A 17,288-nucleotide genomic window follows, 5' to 3' on the forward strand; every position below is an offset into this window, starting at 1 on the left:
CTTGTGGCCTCCTGGAGGCAAATAAATGTGCAAAAAAAAGACAGCCTGGCGGCCGGCTGTTGCAGTGTTGCCCTCTCAGGCAACACTGAGTGACTGACTGAGCCTCACAGTCTTATATAAAGTTCAGACGGAACTTTGCACGTGTCATAGTGGAGCCCTCAGGATTCCAGAGCCAGCTTTCTGACATCATAATGGGGCCTGCCTCAGAGATAAAAGCCTGGGCCCAGGCAGTGTTGTTCAGTGCTGCTCAGCAGGCAGCACAGGACTGGATTAAAGCTGATACAAGGTGTGAAGGAACAAGGGGTGGCTGTGGGCATGCACTTGCTGCCGCTGCCAGTGTTTATCTGCATGGCAGGAGGGCATTTGGGCGTTGCCAGGAAGGCGTTTTTATGTAGATTCCTCCTCTTTCAGCACTGCATTGTGGTGCAAGCAAAAGAAGCAAATCCTGTCTGGCTTCCTCTCCGGCCTTTATTCACCTCCCGCTTAGTAGCTGTAAATGTGTGTGAGCCTGCAGGGCCCCATGGAATTGCCTAGGAGTAGGCTGAATCGCTGCAAGGGGTGAACAGCAGTATGGGACAGGCTCGGGCAAGGCAAGGGCCGCTCGGGTTATCGCTTCTCGGCCTTTTGGCTAAGATCAAGTGTAGTATCTGTTCTTATCAGTTTAATATCTGATACGTCCCCTATCTGGGGACCATATATTAAATGGATTTTTAGAACAGGGAGATGGAAATAGAGCTTGCTCTGTCCACTCCACGCATTGACCTGGTATTGCAGTATTTCCAGGACCGGTGCACCCTTCCCTTATGTGTTGACTAAAATCAGATTCCAAAAGTGTTTTTTCTCTTTGCCATTGTTTCTGTCTTTCTGAAGGGATCTCCCCTTTTAATCCCATTATTTCAACACCTGTTGGACAATGCATTTGTACAGTCATGTGTGATAATGAGCTCATTTATTAAATGCAATTAATGAATACATTGCCACCTCTTGTTGTGTGTGTGTGTGTGTGTGTGTGTGTGTCTTCTGTGTTTCTGTGTTTCCGGCATTTCACATTGGAACAGCTCATTCACCTTCCTTGTCTTCTCTCCGCCCTCCCTCCCTCCCTCCCTCCCTCCTAGGTAAGTTAAAGAGCTGCACCTGAGCCAGCCACTGATTGATGCAGCACCACAGTCAAATAGTGGAGTGGAGTGGAGTAGGGGAACAGCAAACAGCCATTAAAGCAGCCAGCCGCCTACCCGCCACAATGGACCTACCTGTGTACACTAGGTGGATGTGATGGAATGTACTGTCGTCCCTACATTTCAAGAAGAAGTAAGAATTGCAGTTGCAACAAACCCTTGCTTGCCTACAAAGAGAGCAGCAATTTGGATTTGTTACTATGTTACCTGGAAGAATAACAAACTGTGCAAGGATGGAGGTTGTAGGAGCAAAGAGAAGTTGTCTGTAAAGTTGGTGGATGCCTATTTTCCATTTTGCAGTCCCTTGTCTCCCTCTTGTGGCCTCCTGGAGGCAAATAAATGTGCAAAAAAAAGACAGCCTGGCGGCCGGCTGTTGCAGTGTTGCCCTCTCAGGCAACACTGAGTGACTGACTGAGCCTCACAGTCTTATATAAAGTTCAGACGGAACTTTGCACGTGTCATAGTGGAGCCCTCAGGATTCCAGAGCCAGCTTTCTGACATCATAATGGGGCCTGCCTCAGAGATAAAAGCCTGGGCCCAGGCAGTGTTGTTCAGTGCTGCTCAGCAGGCAGCACAGGACTGGATTAAAGCTGATACAAGGTGTGAAGGAACAAGGGGTGGCTGTGGGCATGCACTTGCTGCCGCTGCCAGTGTTTATCTGCATGGCAGGAGGGCATTTGGGCGTTGCCAGGAAGGCGTTTTTATGTAGATTCCTCCTCTTTCAGCACTGCATTGTGGTGCAAGCAAAAGAAGCAAATCCTGTCTGGCTTCCTCTCCGGCCTTTATTCACCTCCCGCTTAGTAGCTGTAAATGTGTGTGAGCCTGCAGGGCCCCATGGAATTGCCTAGGAGTAGGCTGAATCGCTGCAAGGGGTGAACAGCAGTATGGGACAGGCTCGGGCAAGGCAAGGGCCGCTCGGGTTATCGCTTCTCGGCCTTTTGGCTAAGATCAAGTGTAGTATCTGTTCTTATCAGTTTAATATCTGATACGTCCCCTATCTGGGGACCATATATTAAATGGATTTTTAGAACAGGGAGATGGAAATAGAGCTTGCTCTGTCCACTCCACGCATTGACCTGGTATTGCAGTATTTCCAGGACCGGTGCACCCTTCCCTTATGTGTTGACTAAAATCAGATTCCAAAAGTGTTTTTTCTCTTTGCCATTGTTTCTGTCTTTCTGAAGGGATCTCCCCTTTTAATCCCATTATTTCAACACCTGTTGGACAATGCATTTGTACAGTCATGTGTGATAATGAGCTCATTTATTAAATGCAATTAATGAATACATTGCCACCTCTTGTTGTGTGTGTGTGTGTGTGTGTGTGTGTGTCTTCTGTGTTTCTGTGTTTCCGGCATTTCACATTGGAACAGCTCATTCACCTTCCTTGTCTTCTCTCCGCCCTCCCTCCCTCCCTCCCTCCCTCCTAGGTAAGTTAAAGAGCTGCACCTGAGCCAGCCACTGATTGATGCAGCACCACAGTCAAATAGTGGAGTGGAGTGGAGTAGGGGAACAGCAAACAGCCATTAAAGCAGCCAGCCGCCTACCCGCCACAATGGACCTACCTGTGTACACTAGGTGGATGTGATGGAATGTACTGTCGTCCCTACATTTCAAGAAGAAGTAAGAATTGCAGTTGCAACAAACCCTTGCTTGCCTACAAAGAGAGCAGCAATTTGGATTTGTTACTATGTTACCTGGAAGAATAACAAACTGTGCAAGGATGGAGGTTGTAGGAGCAAAGAGAAGTTGTCTGTAAAGTTGGTGGATGCCTATTTTCCATTTTGCAGTCCCTTGTCTCCCTCTTGTGGCCTCCTGGAGGCAAATAAATGTGCAAAAAAAAGACAGCCTGGCGGCCGGCTGTTGCAGTGTTGCCCTCTCAGGCAACACTGAGTGACTGACTGAGCCTCACAGTCTTATATAAAGTTCAGACGGAACTTTGCACGTGTCATAGTGGAGCCCTCAGGATTCCAGAGCCAGCTTTCTGACATCATAATGGGGCCTGCCTCAGAGATAAAAGCCTGGGCCCAGGCAGTGTTGTTCAGTGCTGCTCAGCAGGCAGCACAGGACTGGATTAAAGCTGATACAAGGTGTGAAGGAACAAGGGGTGGCTGTGGGCATGCACTTGCTGCCGCTGCCAGTGTTTATCTGCATGGCAGGAGGGCATTTGGGCGTTGCCAGGAAGGCGTTTTTATGTAGATTCCTCCTCTTTCAGCACTGCATTGTGGTGCAAGCAAAAGAAGCAAATCCTGTCTGGCTTCCTCTCCGGCCTTTATTCACCTCCCGCTTAGTAGCTGTAAATGTGTGTGAGCCTGCAGGGCCCCATGGAATTGCCTAGGAGTAGGCTGAATCGCTGCAAGGGGTGAACAGCAGTATGGGACAGGCTCGGGCAAGGCAAGGGCCGCTCGGGTTATCGCTTCTCGGCCTTTTGGCTAAGATCAAGTGTAGTATCTGTTCTTATCAGTTTAATATCTGATACGTCCCCTATCTGGGGACCATATATTAAATGGATTTTTAGAACAGGGAGATGGAAATAGAGCTTGCTCTGTCCACTCCACGCATTGACCTGGTATTGCAGTATTTCCAGGACCGGTGCACCCTTCCCTTATGTGTTGACTAAAATCAGATTCCAAAAGTGTTTTTTCTCTTTGCCATTGTTTCTGTCTTTCTGAAGGGATCTCCCTTTTAATCCCATTATTTCAACACCTGTTGGACAATGCATTTGTACAGTCATGTGTGATAATGAGCTCATTTATTAAATGCAATTAATGAATACATTGCCACCTCTTGTTGTGTGTGTGTGTGTGTGTGTGTGTGTGTCTTCTGTGTTTCTGTGTTTCCGGCATTTCACATTGGAACAGCTCATTCACCTTCCTTGTCTTCTCTCCGCCCTCCCTCCCTCCCTCCCTCCCTCCTAGGTAAGTTAAAGAGCTGCACCTGAGCCAGCCACTGATTGATGCAGCACCACAGTCAAATAGTGGAGTGGAGTGGAGTAGGGGAACAGCAAACAGCCATTAAAGCAGCCAGCCGCCTACCCGCCACAATGGACCTACCTGTGTACACTAGGTGGATGTGATGGAATGTACTGTCGTCCCTACATTTCAAGAAGAAGTAAGAATTGCAGTTGCAACAAACCCTTGCTTGCCTACAAAGAGAGCAGCAATTTGGATTTGTTACTATGTTACCTGGAAGAATAACAAACTGTGCAAGGATGGAGGTTGTAGGAGCAAAGAGAAGTTGTCTGTAAAGTTGGTGGATGCCTATTTTCCATTTTGCAGTCCCTTGTCTCCCTCTTGTGGCCTCCTGGAGGCAAATAAATGTGCAAAAAAAAGACAGCCTGGCGGCCGGCTGTTGCAGTGTTGCCCTCTCAGGCAACACTGAGTGACTGACTGAGCCTCACAGTCTTATATAAAGTTCAGACGGAACTTTGCACGTGTCATAGTGGAGCCCTCAGGATTCCAGAGCCAGCTTTCTGACATCATAATGGGGCCTGCCTCAGAGATAAAAGCCTGGGCCCAGGCAGTGTTGTTCAGTGCTGCTCAGCAGGCAGCACAGGACTGGATTAAAGCTGATACAAGGTGTGAAGGAACAAGGGGTGGCTGTGGGCATGCACTTGCTGCCGCTGCCAGTGTTTATCTGCATGGCAGGAGGGCATTTGGGCGTTGCCAGGAAGGCGTTTTTATGTAGATTCCTCCTCTTTCAGCACTGCATTGTGGTGCAAGCAAAAGAAGCAAATCCTGTCTGGCTTCCTCTCCGGCCTTTATTCACCTCCCGCTTAGTAGCTGTAAATGTGTGTGAGCCTGCAGGGCCCCATGGAATTGCCTAGGAGTAGGCTGAATCGCTGCAAGGGGTGAACAGCAGTATGGGACAGGCTCGGGCAAGGCAAGGGCCGCTCGGGTTATCGCTTCTCGGCCTTTTGGCTAAGATCAAGTGTAGTATCTGTTCTTATCAGTTTAATATCTGATACGTCCCCTATCTGGGGACCATATATTAAATGGATTTTTAGAACAGGGAGATGGAAATAGAGCTTGCTCTGTCCACTCCACGCATTGACCTGGTATTGCAGTATTTCCAGGACCGGTGCACCCTTCCCTTATGTGTTGACTAAAATCAGATTCCAAAAGTGTTTTTTCTCTTTGCCATTGTTTCTGTCTTTCTGAAGGGATCTCCCCTTTTAATCCCATTATTTCAACACCTGTTGGACAATGCATTTGTACAGTCATGTGTGATAATGAGCTCATTTATTAAATGCAATTAATGAATACATTGCCACCTCTTGTTGTGTGTGTGTGTGTGTGTGTGTGTGTGTCTTCTGTGTTTCTGTGTTTCCGGCATTTCACATTGGAACAGCTCATTCACCTTCCTTGTCTTCTCTCCGCCCTCCCTCCCTCCCTCCCTCCCTCCTAGGTAAGTTAAAGAGCTGCACCTGAGCCAGCCACTGATTGATGCAGCACCACAGTCAAATAGTGGAGTGGAGTGGAGTAGGGGAACAGCAAACAGCCATTAAAGCAGCCAGCCGCCTACCCGCCACAATGGACCTACCTGTGTACACTAGGTGGATGTGATGGAATGTACTGTCGTCCCTACATTTCAAGAAGAAGTAAGAATTGCAGTTGCAACAAACCCTTGCTTGCCTACAAAGAGAGCAGCAATTTGGATTTGTTACTATGTTACCTGGAAGAATAACAAACTGTGCAAGGATGGAGGTTGTAGGAGCAAAGAGAAGTTGTCTGTAAAGTTGGTGGATGCCTATTTTCCATTTTGCAGTCCCTTGTCTCCCTCTTGTGGCCTCCTGGAGGCAAATAAATGTGCAAAAAAAAGACAGCCTGGCGGCCGGCTGTTGCAGTGTTGCCCTCTCAGGCAACACTGAGTGACTGACTGAGCCTCACAGTCTTATATAAAGTTCAGACGGAACTTTGCACGTGTCATAGTGGAGCCCTCAGGATTCCAGAGCCAGCTTTCTGACATCATAATGGGGCCTGCCTCAGAGATAAAAGCCTGGGCCCAGGCAGTGTTGTTCAGTGCTGCTCAGCAGGCAGCACAGGACTGGATTAAAGCTGATACAAGGTGTGAAGGAACAAGGGGTGGCTGTGGGCATGCACTTGCTGCCGCTGCCAGTGTTTATCTGCATGGCAGGAGGGCATTTGGGCGTTGCCAGGAAGGCGTTTTTATGTAGATTCCTCCTCTTTCAGCACTGCATTGTGGTGCAAGCAAAAGAAGCAAATCCTGTCTGGCTTCCTCTCCGGCCTTTATTCACCTCCCGCTTAGTAGCTGTAAATGTGTGTGAGCCTGCAGGGCCCCATGGAATTGCCTAGGAGTAGGCTGAATCGCTGCAAGGGGTGAACAGCAGTATGGGACAGGCTCGGGCAAGGCAAGGGCCGCTCGGGTTATCGCTTCTCGGCCTTTTGGCTAAGATCAAGTGTAGTATCTGTTCTTATCAGTTTAATATCTGATACGTCCCCTATCTGGGGACCATATATTAAATGGATTTTTAGAACAGGGAGATGGAAATAGAGCTTGCTCTGTCCACTCCACGCATTGACCTGGTATTGCAGTATTTCCAGGACCGGTGCACCCTTCCCTTATGTGTTGACTAAAATCAGATTCCAAAAGTGTTTTTTCTCTTTGCCATTGTTTCTGTCTTTCTGAAGGGATCTCCCCTTTTAATCCCATTATTTCAACACCTGTTGGACAATGCATTTGTACAGTCATGTGTGATAATGAGCTCATTTATTAAATGCAATTAATGAATACATTGCCACCTCTTGTTGTGTGTGTGTGTGTGTGTGTGTGTGTGTCTTCTGTGTTTCTGTGTTTCCGGCATTTCACATTGGAACAGCTCATTCACCTTCCTTGTCTTCTCTCCGCCCTCCCTCCCTCCCTCCCTCCCTCCTAGGTAAGTTAAAGAGCTGCACCTGAGCCAGCCACTGATTGATGCAGCACCACAGTCAAATAGTGGAGTGGAGTGGAGTAGGGGAACAGCAAACAGCCATTAAAGCAGCCAGCCGCCTACCCGCCACAATGGACCTACCTGTGTACACTAGGTGGATGTGATGGAATGTACTGTCGTCCCTACATTTCAAGAAGAAGTAAGAATTGCAGTTGCAACAAACCCTTGCTTGCCTACAAAGAGAGCAGCAATTTGGATTTGTTACTATGTTACCTGGAAGAATAACAAACTGTGCAAGGATGGAGGTTGTAGGAGCAAAGAGAAGTTGTCTGTAAAGTTGGTGGATGCCTATTTTCCATTTTGCAGTCCCTTGTCTCCCTCTTGTGGCCTCCTGGAGGCAAATAAATGTGCAAAAAAAAGACAGCCTGGCGGCCGGCTGTTGCAGTGTTGCCCTCTCAGGCAACACTGAGTGACTGACTGAGCCTCACAGTCTTATATAAAGTTCAGACGGAACTTTGCACGTGTCATAGTGGAGCCCTCAGGATTCCAGAGCCAGCTTTCTGACATCATAATGGGGCCTGCCTCAGAGATAAAAGCCTGGGCCCAGGCAGTGTTGTTCAGTGCTGCTCAGCAGGCAGCACAGGACTGGATTAAAGCTGATACAAGGTGTGAAGGAACAAGGGGTGGCTGTGGGCATGCACTTGCTGCCGCTGCCAGTGTTTATCTGCATGGCAGGAGGGCATTTGGGCGTTGCCAGGAAGGCGTTTTTATGTAGATTCCTCCTCTTTCAGCACTGCATTGTGGTGCAAGCAAAAGAAGCAAATCCTGTCTGGCTTCCTCTCCGGCCTTTATTCACCTCCCGCTTAGTAGCTGTAAATGTGTGTGAGCCTGCAGGGCCCCATGGAATTGCCTAGGAGTAGGCTGAATCGCTGCAAGGGGTGAACAGCAGTATGGGACAGGCTCGGGCAAGGCAAGGGCCGCTCGGGTTATCGCTTCTCGGCCTTTTGGCTAAGATCAAGTGTAGTATCTGTTCTTATCAGTTTAATATCTGATACGTCCCCTATCTGGGGACCATATATTAAATGGATTTTTAGAACAGGGAGATGGAAATAGAGCTTGCTCTGTCCACTCCACGCATTGACCTGGTATTGCAGTATTTCCAGGACCGGTGCACCCTTCCCTTATGTGTTGACTAAAATCAGATTCCAAAAGTGTTTTTTCTCTTTGCCATTGTTTCTGTCTTTCTGAAGGGATCTCCCCTTTTAATCCCATTATTTCAACACCTGTTGGACAATGCATTTGTACAGTCATGTGTGATAATGAGCTCATTTATTAAATGCAATTAATGAATACATTGCCACCTCTTGTTGTGTGTGTGTGTGTGTGTGTGTGTGTGTCTTCTGTGTTTCTGTGTTTCCGGCATTTCACATTGGAACAGCTCATTCACCTTCCTTGTCTTCTCTCCGCCCTCCCTCCCTCCCTCCCTCCCTCCTAGGTAAGTTAAAGAGCTGCACCTGAGCCAGCCACTGATTGATGCAGCACCACAGTCAAATAGTGGAGTGGAGTGGAGTAGGGGAACAGCAAACAGCCATTAAAGCAGCCAGCCGCCTACCCGCCACAATGGACCTACCTGTGTACACTAGGTGGATGTGATGGAATGTACTGTCGTCCCTACATTTCAAGAAGAAGTAAGAATTGCAGTTGCAACAAACCCTTGCTTGCCTACAAAGAGAGCAGCAATTTGGATTTGTTACTATGTTACCTGGAAGAATAACAAACTGTGCAAGGATGGAGGTTGTAGGAGCAAAGAGAAGTTGTCTGTAAAGTTGGTGGATGCCTATTTTCCATTTTGCAGTCCCTTGTCTCCCTCTTGTGGCCTCCTGGAGGCAAATAAATGTGCAAAAAAAAGACAGCCTGGCGGCCGGCTGTTGCAGTGTTGCCCTCTCAGGCAACACTGAGTGACTGACTGAGCCTCACAGTCTTATATAAAGTTCAGACGGAACTTTGCACGTGTCATAGTGGAGCCCTCAGGATTCCAGAGCCAGCTTTCTGACATCATAATGGGGCCTGCCTCAGAGATAAAAGCCTGGGCCCAGGCAGTGTTGTTCAGTGCTGCTCAGCAGGCAGCACAGGACTGGATTAAAGCTGATACAAGGTGTGAAGGAACAAGGGGTGGCTGTGGGCATGCACTTGCTGCCGCTGCCAGTGTTTATCTGCATGGCAGGAGGGCATTTGGGCGTTGCCAGGAAGGCGTTTTTATGTAGATTCCTCCTCTTTCAGCACTGCATTGTGGTGCAAGCAAAAGAAGCAAATCCTGTCTGGCTTCCTCTCCGGCCTTTATTCACCTCCCGCTTAGTAGCTGTAAATGTGTGTGAGCCTGCAGGGCCCCATGGAATTGCCTAGGAGTAGGCTGAATCGCTGCAAGGGGTGAACAGCAGTATGGGACAGGCTCGGGCAAGGCAAGGGCCGCTCGGGTTATCGCTTCTCGGCCTTTTGGCTAAGATCAAGTGTAGTATCTGTTCTTATCAGTTTAATATCTGATACGTCCCCTATCTGGGGACCATATATTAAATGGATTTTTAGAACAGGGAGATGGAAATAGAGCTTGCTCTGTCCACTCCACGCATTGACCTGGTATTGCAGTATTTCCAGGACCGGTGCACCCTTCCCTTATGTGTTGACTAAAATCAGATTCCAAAAGTGTTTTTTCTCTTTGCCATTGTTTCTGTCTTTCTGAAGGGATCTCCCCTTTTAATCCCATTATTTCAACACCTGTTGGACAATGCATTTGTACAGTCATGTGTGATAATGAGCTCATTTATTAAATGCAATTAATGAATACATTGCCACCTCTTGTTGTGTGTGTGTGTGTGTGTGTGTGTGTGTCTTCTGTGTTTCTGTGTTTCCGGCATTTCACATTGGAACAGCTCATTCACCTTCCTTGTCTTCTCTCCGCCCTCCCTCCCTCCCTCCCTCCCTCCTAGGTAAGTTAAAGAGCTGCACCTGAGCCAGCCACTGATTGATGCAGCACCACAGTCAAATAGTGGAGTGGAGTGGAGTAGGGGAACAGCAAACAGCCATTAAAGCAGCCAGCCGCCTACCCGCCACAATGGACCTACCTGTGTACACTAGGTGGATGTGATGGAATGTACTGTCGTCCCTACATTTCAAGAAGAAGTAAGAATTGCAGTTGCAACAAACCCTTGCTTGCCTACAAAGAGAGCAGCAATTTGGATTTGTTACTATGTTACCTGGAAGAATAACAAACTGTGCAAGGATGGAGGTTGTAGGAGCAAAGAGAAGTTGTCTGTAAAGTTGGTGGATGCCTATTTTCCATTTTGCAGTCCCTTGTCTCCCTCTTGTGGCCTCCTGGAGGCAAATAAATGTGCAAAAAAAAGACAGCCTGGCGGCCGGCTGTTGCAGTGTTGCCCTCTCAGGCAACACTGAGTGACTGACTGAGCCTCACAGTCTTATATAAAGTTCAGACGGAACTTTGCACGTGTCATAGTGGAGCCCTCAGGATTCCAGAGCCAGCTTTCTGACATCATAATGGGGCCTGCCTCAGAGATAAAAGCCTGGGCCCAGGCAGTGTTGTTCAGTGCTGCTCAGCAGGCAGCACAGGACTGGATTAAAGCTGATACAAGGTGTGAAGGAACAAGGGGTGGCTGTGGGCATGCACTTGCTGCCGCTGCCAGTGTTTATCTGCATGGCAGGAGGGCATTTGGGCGTTGCCAGGAAGGCGTTTTTATGTAGATTCCTCCTCTTTCAGCACTGCATTGTGGTGCAAGCAAAAGAAGCAAATCCTGTCTGGCTTCCTCTCCGGCCTTTATTCACCTCCCGCTTAGTAGCTGTAAATGTGTGTGAGCCTGCAGGGCCCCATGGAATTGCCTAGGAGTAGGCTGAATCGCTGCAAGGGGTGAACAGCAGTATGGGACAGGCTCGGGCAAGGCAAGGGCCGCTCGGGTTATCGCTTCTCGGCCTTTTGGCTAAGATCAAGTGTAGTATCTGTTCTTATCAGTTTAATATCTGATACGTCCCCTATCTGGGGACCATATATTAAATGGATTTTTAGAACAGGGAGATGGAAATAGAGCTTGCTCTGTCCACTCCACGCATTGACCTGGTATTGCAGTATTTCCAGGACCGGTGCACCCTTCCCTTATGTGTTGACTAAAATCAGATTCCAAAAGTGTTTTTTCTCTTTGCCATTGTTTCTGTCTTTCTGAAGGGATCTCCCCTTTTAATCCCATTATTTCAACACCTGTTGGACAATGCATTTGTACAGTCATGTGTGATAATGAGCTCATTTATTAAATGCAATTAATGAATACATTGCCACCTCTTGTTGTGTGTGTGTGTGTGTGTGTGTGTGTGTCTTCTGTGTTTCTGTGTTTCCGGCATTTCACATTGGAACAGCTCATTCACCTTCCTTGTCTTCTCTCCGCCCTCCCTCCCTCCCTCCCTCCCTCCTAGGTAAGTTAAAGAGCTGCACCTGAGCCAGCCACTGATTGATGCAGCACCACAGTCAAATAGTGGAGTGGAGTGGAGTAGGGGAACAGCAAACAGCCATTAAAGCAGCCAGCCGCCTACCCGCCACAATGGACCTACCTGTGTACACTAGGTGGATGTGATGGAATGTACTGTCGTCCCTACATTTCAAGAAGAAGTAAGAATTGCAGTTGCAACAAACCCTTGCTTGCCTACAAAGAGAGCAGCAATTTGGATTTGTTACTATGTTACCTGGAAGAATAACAAACTGTGCAAGGATGGAGGTTGTAGGAGCAAAGAGAAGTTGTCTGTAAAGTTGGTGGATGCCTATTTTCCATTTTGCAGTCCCTTGTCTCCCTCTTGTGGCCTCCTGGAGGCAAATAAATGTGCAAAAAAAAGACAGCCTGGCGGCCGGCTGTTGCAGTGTTGCCCTCTCAGGCAACACTGAGTGACTGACTGAGCCTCACAGTCTTATATAAAGTTCAGACGGAACTTTGCACGTGTCATAGTGGAGCCCTCAGGATTCCAGAGCCAGCTTTCTGACATCATAATGGGGCCTGCCTCAGAGATAAAAGCCTGGGCCCAGGCAGTGTTGTTCAGTGCTGCTCAGCAGGCAGCACAGGACTGGATTAAAGCTGATACAAGGTGTGAAGGAACAAGGGGTGGCTGTGGGCATGCACTTGCTGCCGCTGCCAGTGTTTATCTGCATGGCAGGAGGGCATTTGGGCGTTGCCAGGAAGGCGTTTTTATGTAGATTCCTCCTCTTTCAGCACTGCATTGTGGTGCAAGCAAAAGAAGCAAATCCTGTCTGGCTTCCTCTCCGGCCTTTATTCACCTCCCGCTTAGTAGCTGTAAATGTGTGTGAGCCTGCAGGGCCCCATGGAATTGCCTAGGAGTAGGCTGAATCGCTGCAAGGGGTGAACAGCAGTATGGGACAGGCTCGGGCAAGGCAAGGGCCGCTCGGGTTATCGCTTCTCGGCCTTTTGGCTAAGATCAAGTGTAGTATCTGTTCTTATCAGTTTAATATCTGATACGTCCCCTATCTGGGGACCATATATTAAATGGATTTTTAGAACAGGGAGATGGAAATAGAGCTTGCTCTGTCCACTCCACGCATTGACCTGGTATTGCAGTATTTCCAGGACCGGTGCACCCTTCCCTTATGTGTTGACTAAAATCAGATTCCAAAAGTGTTTTTTCTCTTTGCCATTGTTTCTGTCTTTCTGAAGGGATCTCCCCTTTTAATCCCATTATTTCAACACCTGTTGGACAATGCATTTGTACAGTCATGTGTGATAATGAGCTCATTTATTAAATGCAATTAATGAATACATTGCCACCTCTTGTTGTGTGTGTGTGTGTGTGTGTGTGTGTGTCTTCTGTGTTTCTGTGTTTCCGGCATTTCACATTGGAACAGCTCATTCACCTTCCTTGTCTTCTCTCCGCCCTCCCTCCCTCCCTCCCTCCCTCCTAGGTAAGTTAAAGAGCTGCACCTGAGCCAGCCACTGATTGATGCAGCACCACAGTCAAATAGTGGAGTGGAGTGGAGTAGGGGAACAGCAAACAGCCATTAAAGCAGCCAGCCGCCTACCCGCCACAATGGACCTACCTGTGTACACTAGGTGGATGTGATGGAATGTACTGTCGTCCCTACATTTCAAGAAGAAGTAAGAATTGCAGTTGCAACAAACCCTTGCTTGCCTACAAAGAGAGCAGCAATTTGGATTTGTTACTATGTTACCTGGAAGAATAACAAACTGTGCAAGGATGGAGGTTGTAGGAGCAAAGAGAAGTTGTCTGTAAAGTTGGTGGATGCCTATTTTCCATTTTGCAGTCCCTTGTCTCCCTCTTGTGGCCTCCTGGAGGCAAATAAATGTGCAAAAAAAAGACAGCCTGGCGGCCGGCTGTTGCAGTGTTGCCCTCTCAGGCAACACTGAGTGACTGACTGAGCCTCACAGTCTTATATAAAGTTCAGACGGAACTTTGCACGTGTCATAGTGGAGCCCTCAGGATTCCAGAGCCAGCTTTCTGACATCATAATGGGGCCTGCCTCAGAGATAAAAGCCTGGGCCCAGGCAGTGTTGTTCAGTGCTGCTCAGCAGGCAGCACAGGACTGGATTAAAGCTGATACAAGGTGTGAAGGAACAAGGGGTGGCTGTGGGCATGCACTTGCTGCCGCTGCCAGTGTTTATCTGCATGGCAGGAGGGCATTTGGGCGTTGCCAGGAAGGCGTTTTTATGTAGATTCCTCCTCTTTCAGCACTGCATTGTGGTGCAAGCAAAAGAAGCAAATCCTGTCTGGCTTCCTCTCCGGCCTTTATTCACCTCCCGCTTAGTAGCTGTAAATGTGTGTGAGCCTGCAGGGCCCCATGGAATTGCCTAGGAGTAGGCTGAATCGCTGCAAGGGGTGAACAGCAGTATGGGACAGGCTCGGGCAAGGCAAGGGCCGCTCGGGTTATCGCTTCTCGGCCTTTTGGCTAAGATCAAGTGTAGTATCTGTTCTTATCAGTCCTTGTAAGGATAGATAGCTCGGAGAACCACTGGGGGCTATAAACACTAGCTTAGCGATCCAAGAGCGTTCCAGACGAAGCCGGCGACGAACTGCGGAGAAGAACCAGCGAAGACGACGATCCAGAAGGGAGAAGCCGCCATCGGGGAAGAAGCTCCGGGAGATCGCTGCCGGGAAGAAGAAGGAGAACTTCGGAGAAGAGCCGCTGCTGAAGGGGATCTTCGAAGAAGCTCGGCCGCAGAAGAAGAAGCTCGACGAGGAACCGCTGCGGAAGAAATTTCGTGGAAGAACCTCGGCCAGCAAGGAGAAGATTTGCATAGCTCCGCCCCCTTCGGGAAAGAGCTATCGAAGATCCTCCCCAAGCGACAGGAACAGCTGGAAGAAGCCATGGCCTCAACCAGCAACCCTGCCACCCAGAAGAAGAAGGCTGATGGACCAGGTGAGCCGACCCAGGCCAGGACATCTCCTCCTGAAGCCTCCTCAAGCCAACAGGCCACCAGGAAGCCGAACCAGGCTGCTCCAACCCTGGAGCCCTGGATGAAGCAGACGGTGGCCCTGAAGCTGAAGGAGGTGGACGGGAGAGTGCCGGACATGACGGAAGAAGTGTTCTGCCAGAAGATGCTCCTGGACCAGGGCTTCGCTAAGCCGGAGACCATCAGCATCCAGGCCTTCATGACCGGGATGTTCTTCGTGACCTTTGCTTCGATCAACATCTGCAGAAGGTACTGGGAGATGGTGAAAGCGGCGAGGCCTGAATCCCCTTTCTCTCGCTTTGTGGGCAACTGCCCTGTCCAAAGAGAGGAAAGGCGGGTGACGGTCTCAATGCGGAACCCACACACCCCCGGCAAAGACATCACCACGCTCCTGAAGCGGTTCTGCACAGTGGTGAGGGAACCCACCCACATCCTGAACGGACTCGGCTTCTGGACTGGCAAGTGGTCGGTAATCGTCCGACTGAACAAGGATTCGAGCGCGGAAGACGGCCTCCAGCACCTGCCCCAGTCATTCTCGCTGGGCAACTCCTACGGCCTCATCTACTACCCGGACATGCCGCAGATCTGCAGGAGATGCAGCAAGAAGGGTCATTCGGTGAAGGACTGCAAGGAGGACGCCTGCAAGAACTGCCGGGTAACAGGACACGAGACCAAAGACTGCCCGAAACGGACAATGTGCAACCTCTGCGGACAAGCAGCCCACTCTTACAAGGACTGCCCGAAGAGGGATCGATCCTGGGCAACTGTAGCGGCGAAAGCTCCGGCCAGAGGGAACCCCGCCCCAACCAGAGCTCCAGCGGCGCAGAAGACCGGGAATAAGAAGGATGGTAAGAAGACGACAGTCCCTCCCCCCCGCCTCCCGGCCCTCCCTCGCCCTACCCTTCCCACCCTCCCTCGCCCGGCCCTCCCCACCCCCCCGTCCCCAACCCCTGTCACCCCCACTGAGGCTCTCACCTTCTCCTACCCACCCATCTCAGTGGTCCTGTCACCTGCACCTCTCCCAACCCAGCCTCCCTTCTCCCCAGCTCCAGCAGCACTAACATCTTCCCCTCCAGCTGCTGGAGTCCTCTCCCTGGAGGATTTTCCCCCTCTTGTCTCCTCAGGTGCCATCCAGAGGAAGAGAAAGGTGAGGGACAGCCCAGCGGCTGAGTCCTCAAAGCGACAAGTCGTGGAAATCTGCGAAGACTCCCTTGCGCAGCAGGAGGAAATGGAGCAGATGGTGGAGGAACTCGTGTCTGAACCTGAGGTCATCGACTTCACAACAGACATCCAGGTGGCTACAATCCTGGAACAATTTCTGTCAGAGGGCCTGCTGGATCTTTCGGACCCGCCAGGCGAGGAGGATCCGCCCGACCGGACTGGTAACTAAGGTGTATCGTTTGCACTAACCTTCTTTATTCTCCCCCATGGCTGCTAAACTTAACATCTTTAGCCTCAATGTGAGGAGTGTTAGAGATAGGACTAGATGTCAGATGGTGCTAACTTTTCTTTCCAAGCAGTCGAGTGATGTATTTATGCTGCAGGAATGTACTCTCCCCTCTTCCAGGTCATACCATCATCTGGCCAGGCAGTGGACCCATGGCCCGTCCTACTGGTCTGGTGGGGGCGACTGTAAGTCTGCAGGGGTTGCCATCCTGATTAGGGGAGGCGTATTTACTGTTGACTCTGTCCAGGAGCTCGCCTGCGGCCGCTTGTTGGTCGTAGACGGTTCCTGGGCAGGAGAGCCGATTAGGCTCATCAACGTGTACGCCCCCCCTATGAAGGCTGAGCGCCTGGAACTATTCCAGACCCTGCGGACCCAGCTCGCCACCACTAGGGCAGTGGTGATGGCCGGGGACTTCAACTGCCCCATCGAAGAGGATGGACGAAGTTCCGGCACTTCAATCAAGCTGGATGTCAGTTCCAAACTGCTTATCGAGATGGTAACCGAAGCATCCTTGCAGGACGTTGTGGGCTCCATGGGGATCGGCTCTGTGAACTATTCATGGAGCCGACCCGATGGCTCACTTCGTTCTCGGATTGACTTTGTGTTCACCTCCCGGGCAGTCAAGCAGCATGGGCACTCCATGGTCCCCTGCTTCTTCTCTGACCACAGGGCCATTCTCTTCCAGGGTGCCATCGGCCACGGTTTTCCTCCCGGCCCTGGCTCCTGGAAGCTGAATTGTGCCCTGCTGGAAAGAGAGGAGGTACTGGCGGAACTTAGAGACGCCTATATTGTTTGGAGGAATGATAAAGTTTTCTTTGACAAAACCTGTGACTGGTGGGAATATGTTAAAGTTGAATTTCGTTGTTTCTTTCAGGCAAAAAGTCGCCAACAGGCGTGTGAGAGGAAGAGAGACTTCAGAGAGATGCAGCGTCAGCTGCGATCCCTGCAAGACCTCCTTCAATGTGGCTGGGACGTCAGGAAGGAGCTGGAGGAAGCCAAAAAGGGCCTGAAAGGGCACTTTGAGGAGGAATCCAAGCGAATTGTCTTTCGTTCCAAGGTGGAGAACCTGGAGAAGGGTGAGAAATGTAACTCGTTCTTTTTCAGGAAACTCCATGCCGGCCACACGCCCCTGAAGGAACTCCGAGATGAGACCGGAAACATGCATTCTGGGAAGAAGGAGGTGATGGGAGTCGTCACAGACTACTACCGAAGCCTCTACTCCCGGAAAACCACTGACCCCGAAGCCGCCGATAAATTCCTGTCAGGTATCACTAATCATCTTGATCCTGCAGGTACGGAGGCTATGGA

General features: G+C 49.8%; 9 non-coding genes and 1 pseudogene across 9 annotated transcripts; all 10 read left to right on the plus strand.

Annotated features, from left to right (window-relative positions):
* Positions 1-608: 608 nt before the first annotated feature.
* LOC142701715 (U2 spliceosomal RNA) lies at positions 609-799 on the plus strand. Its single transcript, XR_012867041.1, has one exon. It is a non-coding gene; the product is annotated as a U2 spliceosomal RNA (small nuclear RNA).
* Positions 800-2,097: 1,298 nt separating this feature from the next.
* LOC142701727 (U2 spliceosomal RNA) lies at positions 2,098-2,288 on the plus strand. Its single transcript, XR_012867052.1, has one exon. It is a non-coding gene; the product is annotated as a U2 spliceosomal RNA (small nuclear RNA).
* Positions 2,289-3,586: 1,298 nt separating this feature from the next.
* LOC142701739 (U2 spliceosomal RNA) lies at positions 3,587-3,777 on the plus strand. The gene has a single exon (XR_012867063.1). It is a non-coding gene; the product is annotated as a U2 spliceosomal RNA (small nuclear RNA).
* Positions 3,778-5,074: 1,297 nt separating this feature from the next.
* LOC142701746 (U2 spliceosomal RNA) lies at positions 5,075-5,265 on the plus strand. The gene has a single exon (XR_012867064.1). It is a non-coding gene; the product is annotated as a U2 spliceosomal RNA (small nuclear RNA).
* A 1,298-nt stretch (positions 5,266-6,563) lies between these two features.
* Positions 6,564-6,754, plus strand: LOC142701747 (U2 spliceosomal RNA). Its single transcript, XR_012867065.1, has one exon. It is a non-coding gene; the product is annotated as a U2 spliceosomal RNA (small nuclear RNA).
* Positions 6,755-8,052: 1,298 nt separating this feature from the next.
* LOC142701716 (U2 spliceosomal RNA) lies at positions 8,053-8,243 on the plus strand. Its single transcript, XR_012867042.1, has one exon. It is a non-coding gene; the product is annotated as a U2 spliceosomal RNA (small nuclear RNA).
* Positions 8,244-9,541: 1,298 nt separating this feature from the next.
* LOC142701717 (U2 spliceosomal RNA) lies at positions 9,542-9,732 on the plus strand. The gene has a single exon (XR_012867043.1). It is a non-coding gene; the product is annotated as a U2 spliceosomal RNA (small nuclear RNA).
* Positions 9,733-11,030: 1,298 nt separating this feature from the next.
* LOC142701719 (U2 spliceosomal RNA) lies at positions 11,031-11,221 on the plus strand. Its single transcript, XR_012867044.1, has one exon. It is a non-coding gene; the product is annotated as a U2 spliceosomal RNA (small nuclear RNA).
* Positions 11,222-12,519: 1,298 nt separating this feature from the next.
* LOC142701720 (U2 spliceosomal RNA) lies at positions 12,520-12,710 on the plus strand. Its single transcript, XR_012867045.1, has one exon. It is a non-coding gene; the product is annotated as a U2 spliceosomal RNA (small nuclear RNA).
* A 1,298-nt stretch (positions 12,711-14,008) lies between these two features.
* LOC142701744 (U2 spliceosomal RNA) lies at positions 14,009-14,110 on the plus strand (annotated as a pseudogene).
* The last annotated feature ends 3,178 nt before the right edge of the window (positions 14,111-17,288 follow it).

The sequence above is a fragment of the Rhinoderma darwinii genome, unplaced genomic scaffold, assembly GCF_050947455.1.
Source record: "Rhinoderma darwinii isolate aRhiDar2 unplaced genomic scaffold, aRhiDar2.hap1 Scaffold_2183, whole genome shotgun sequence".
Lineage (NCBI taxonomy): Eukaryota > Metazoa > Chordata > Amphibia > Anura > Rhinodermatidae > Rhinoderma > Rhinoderma darwinii.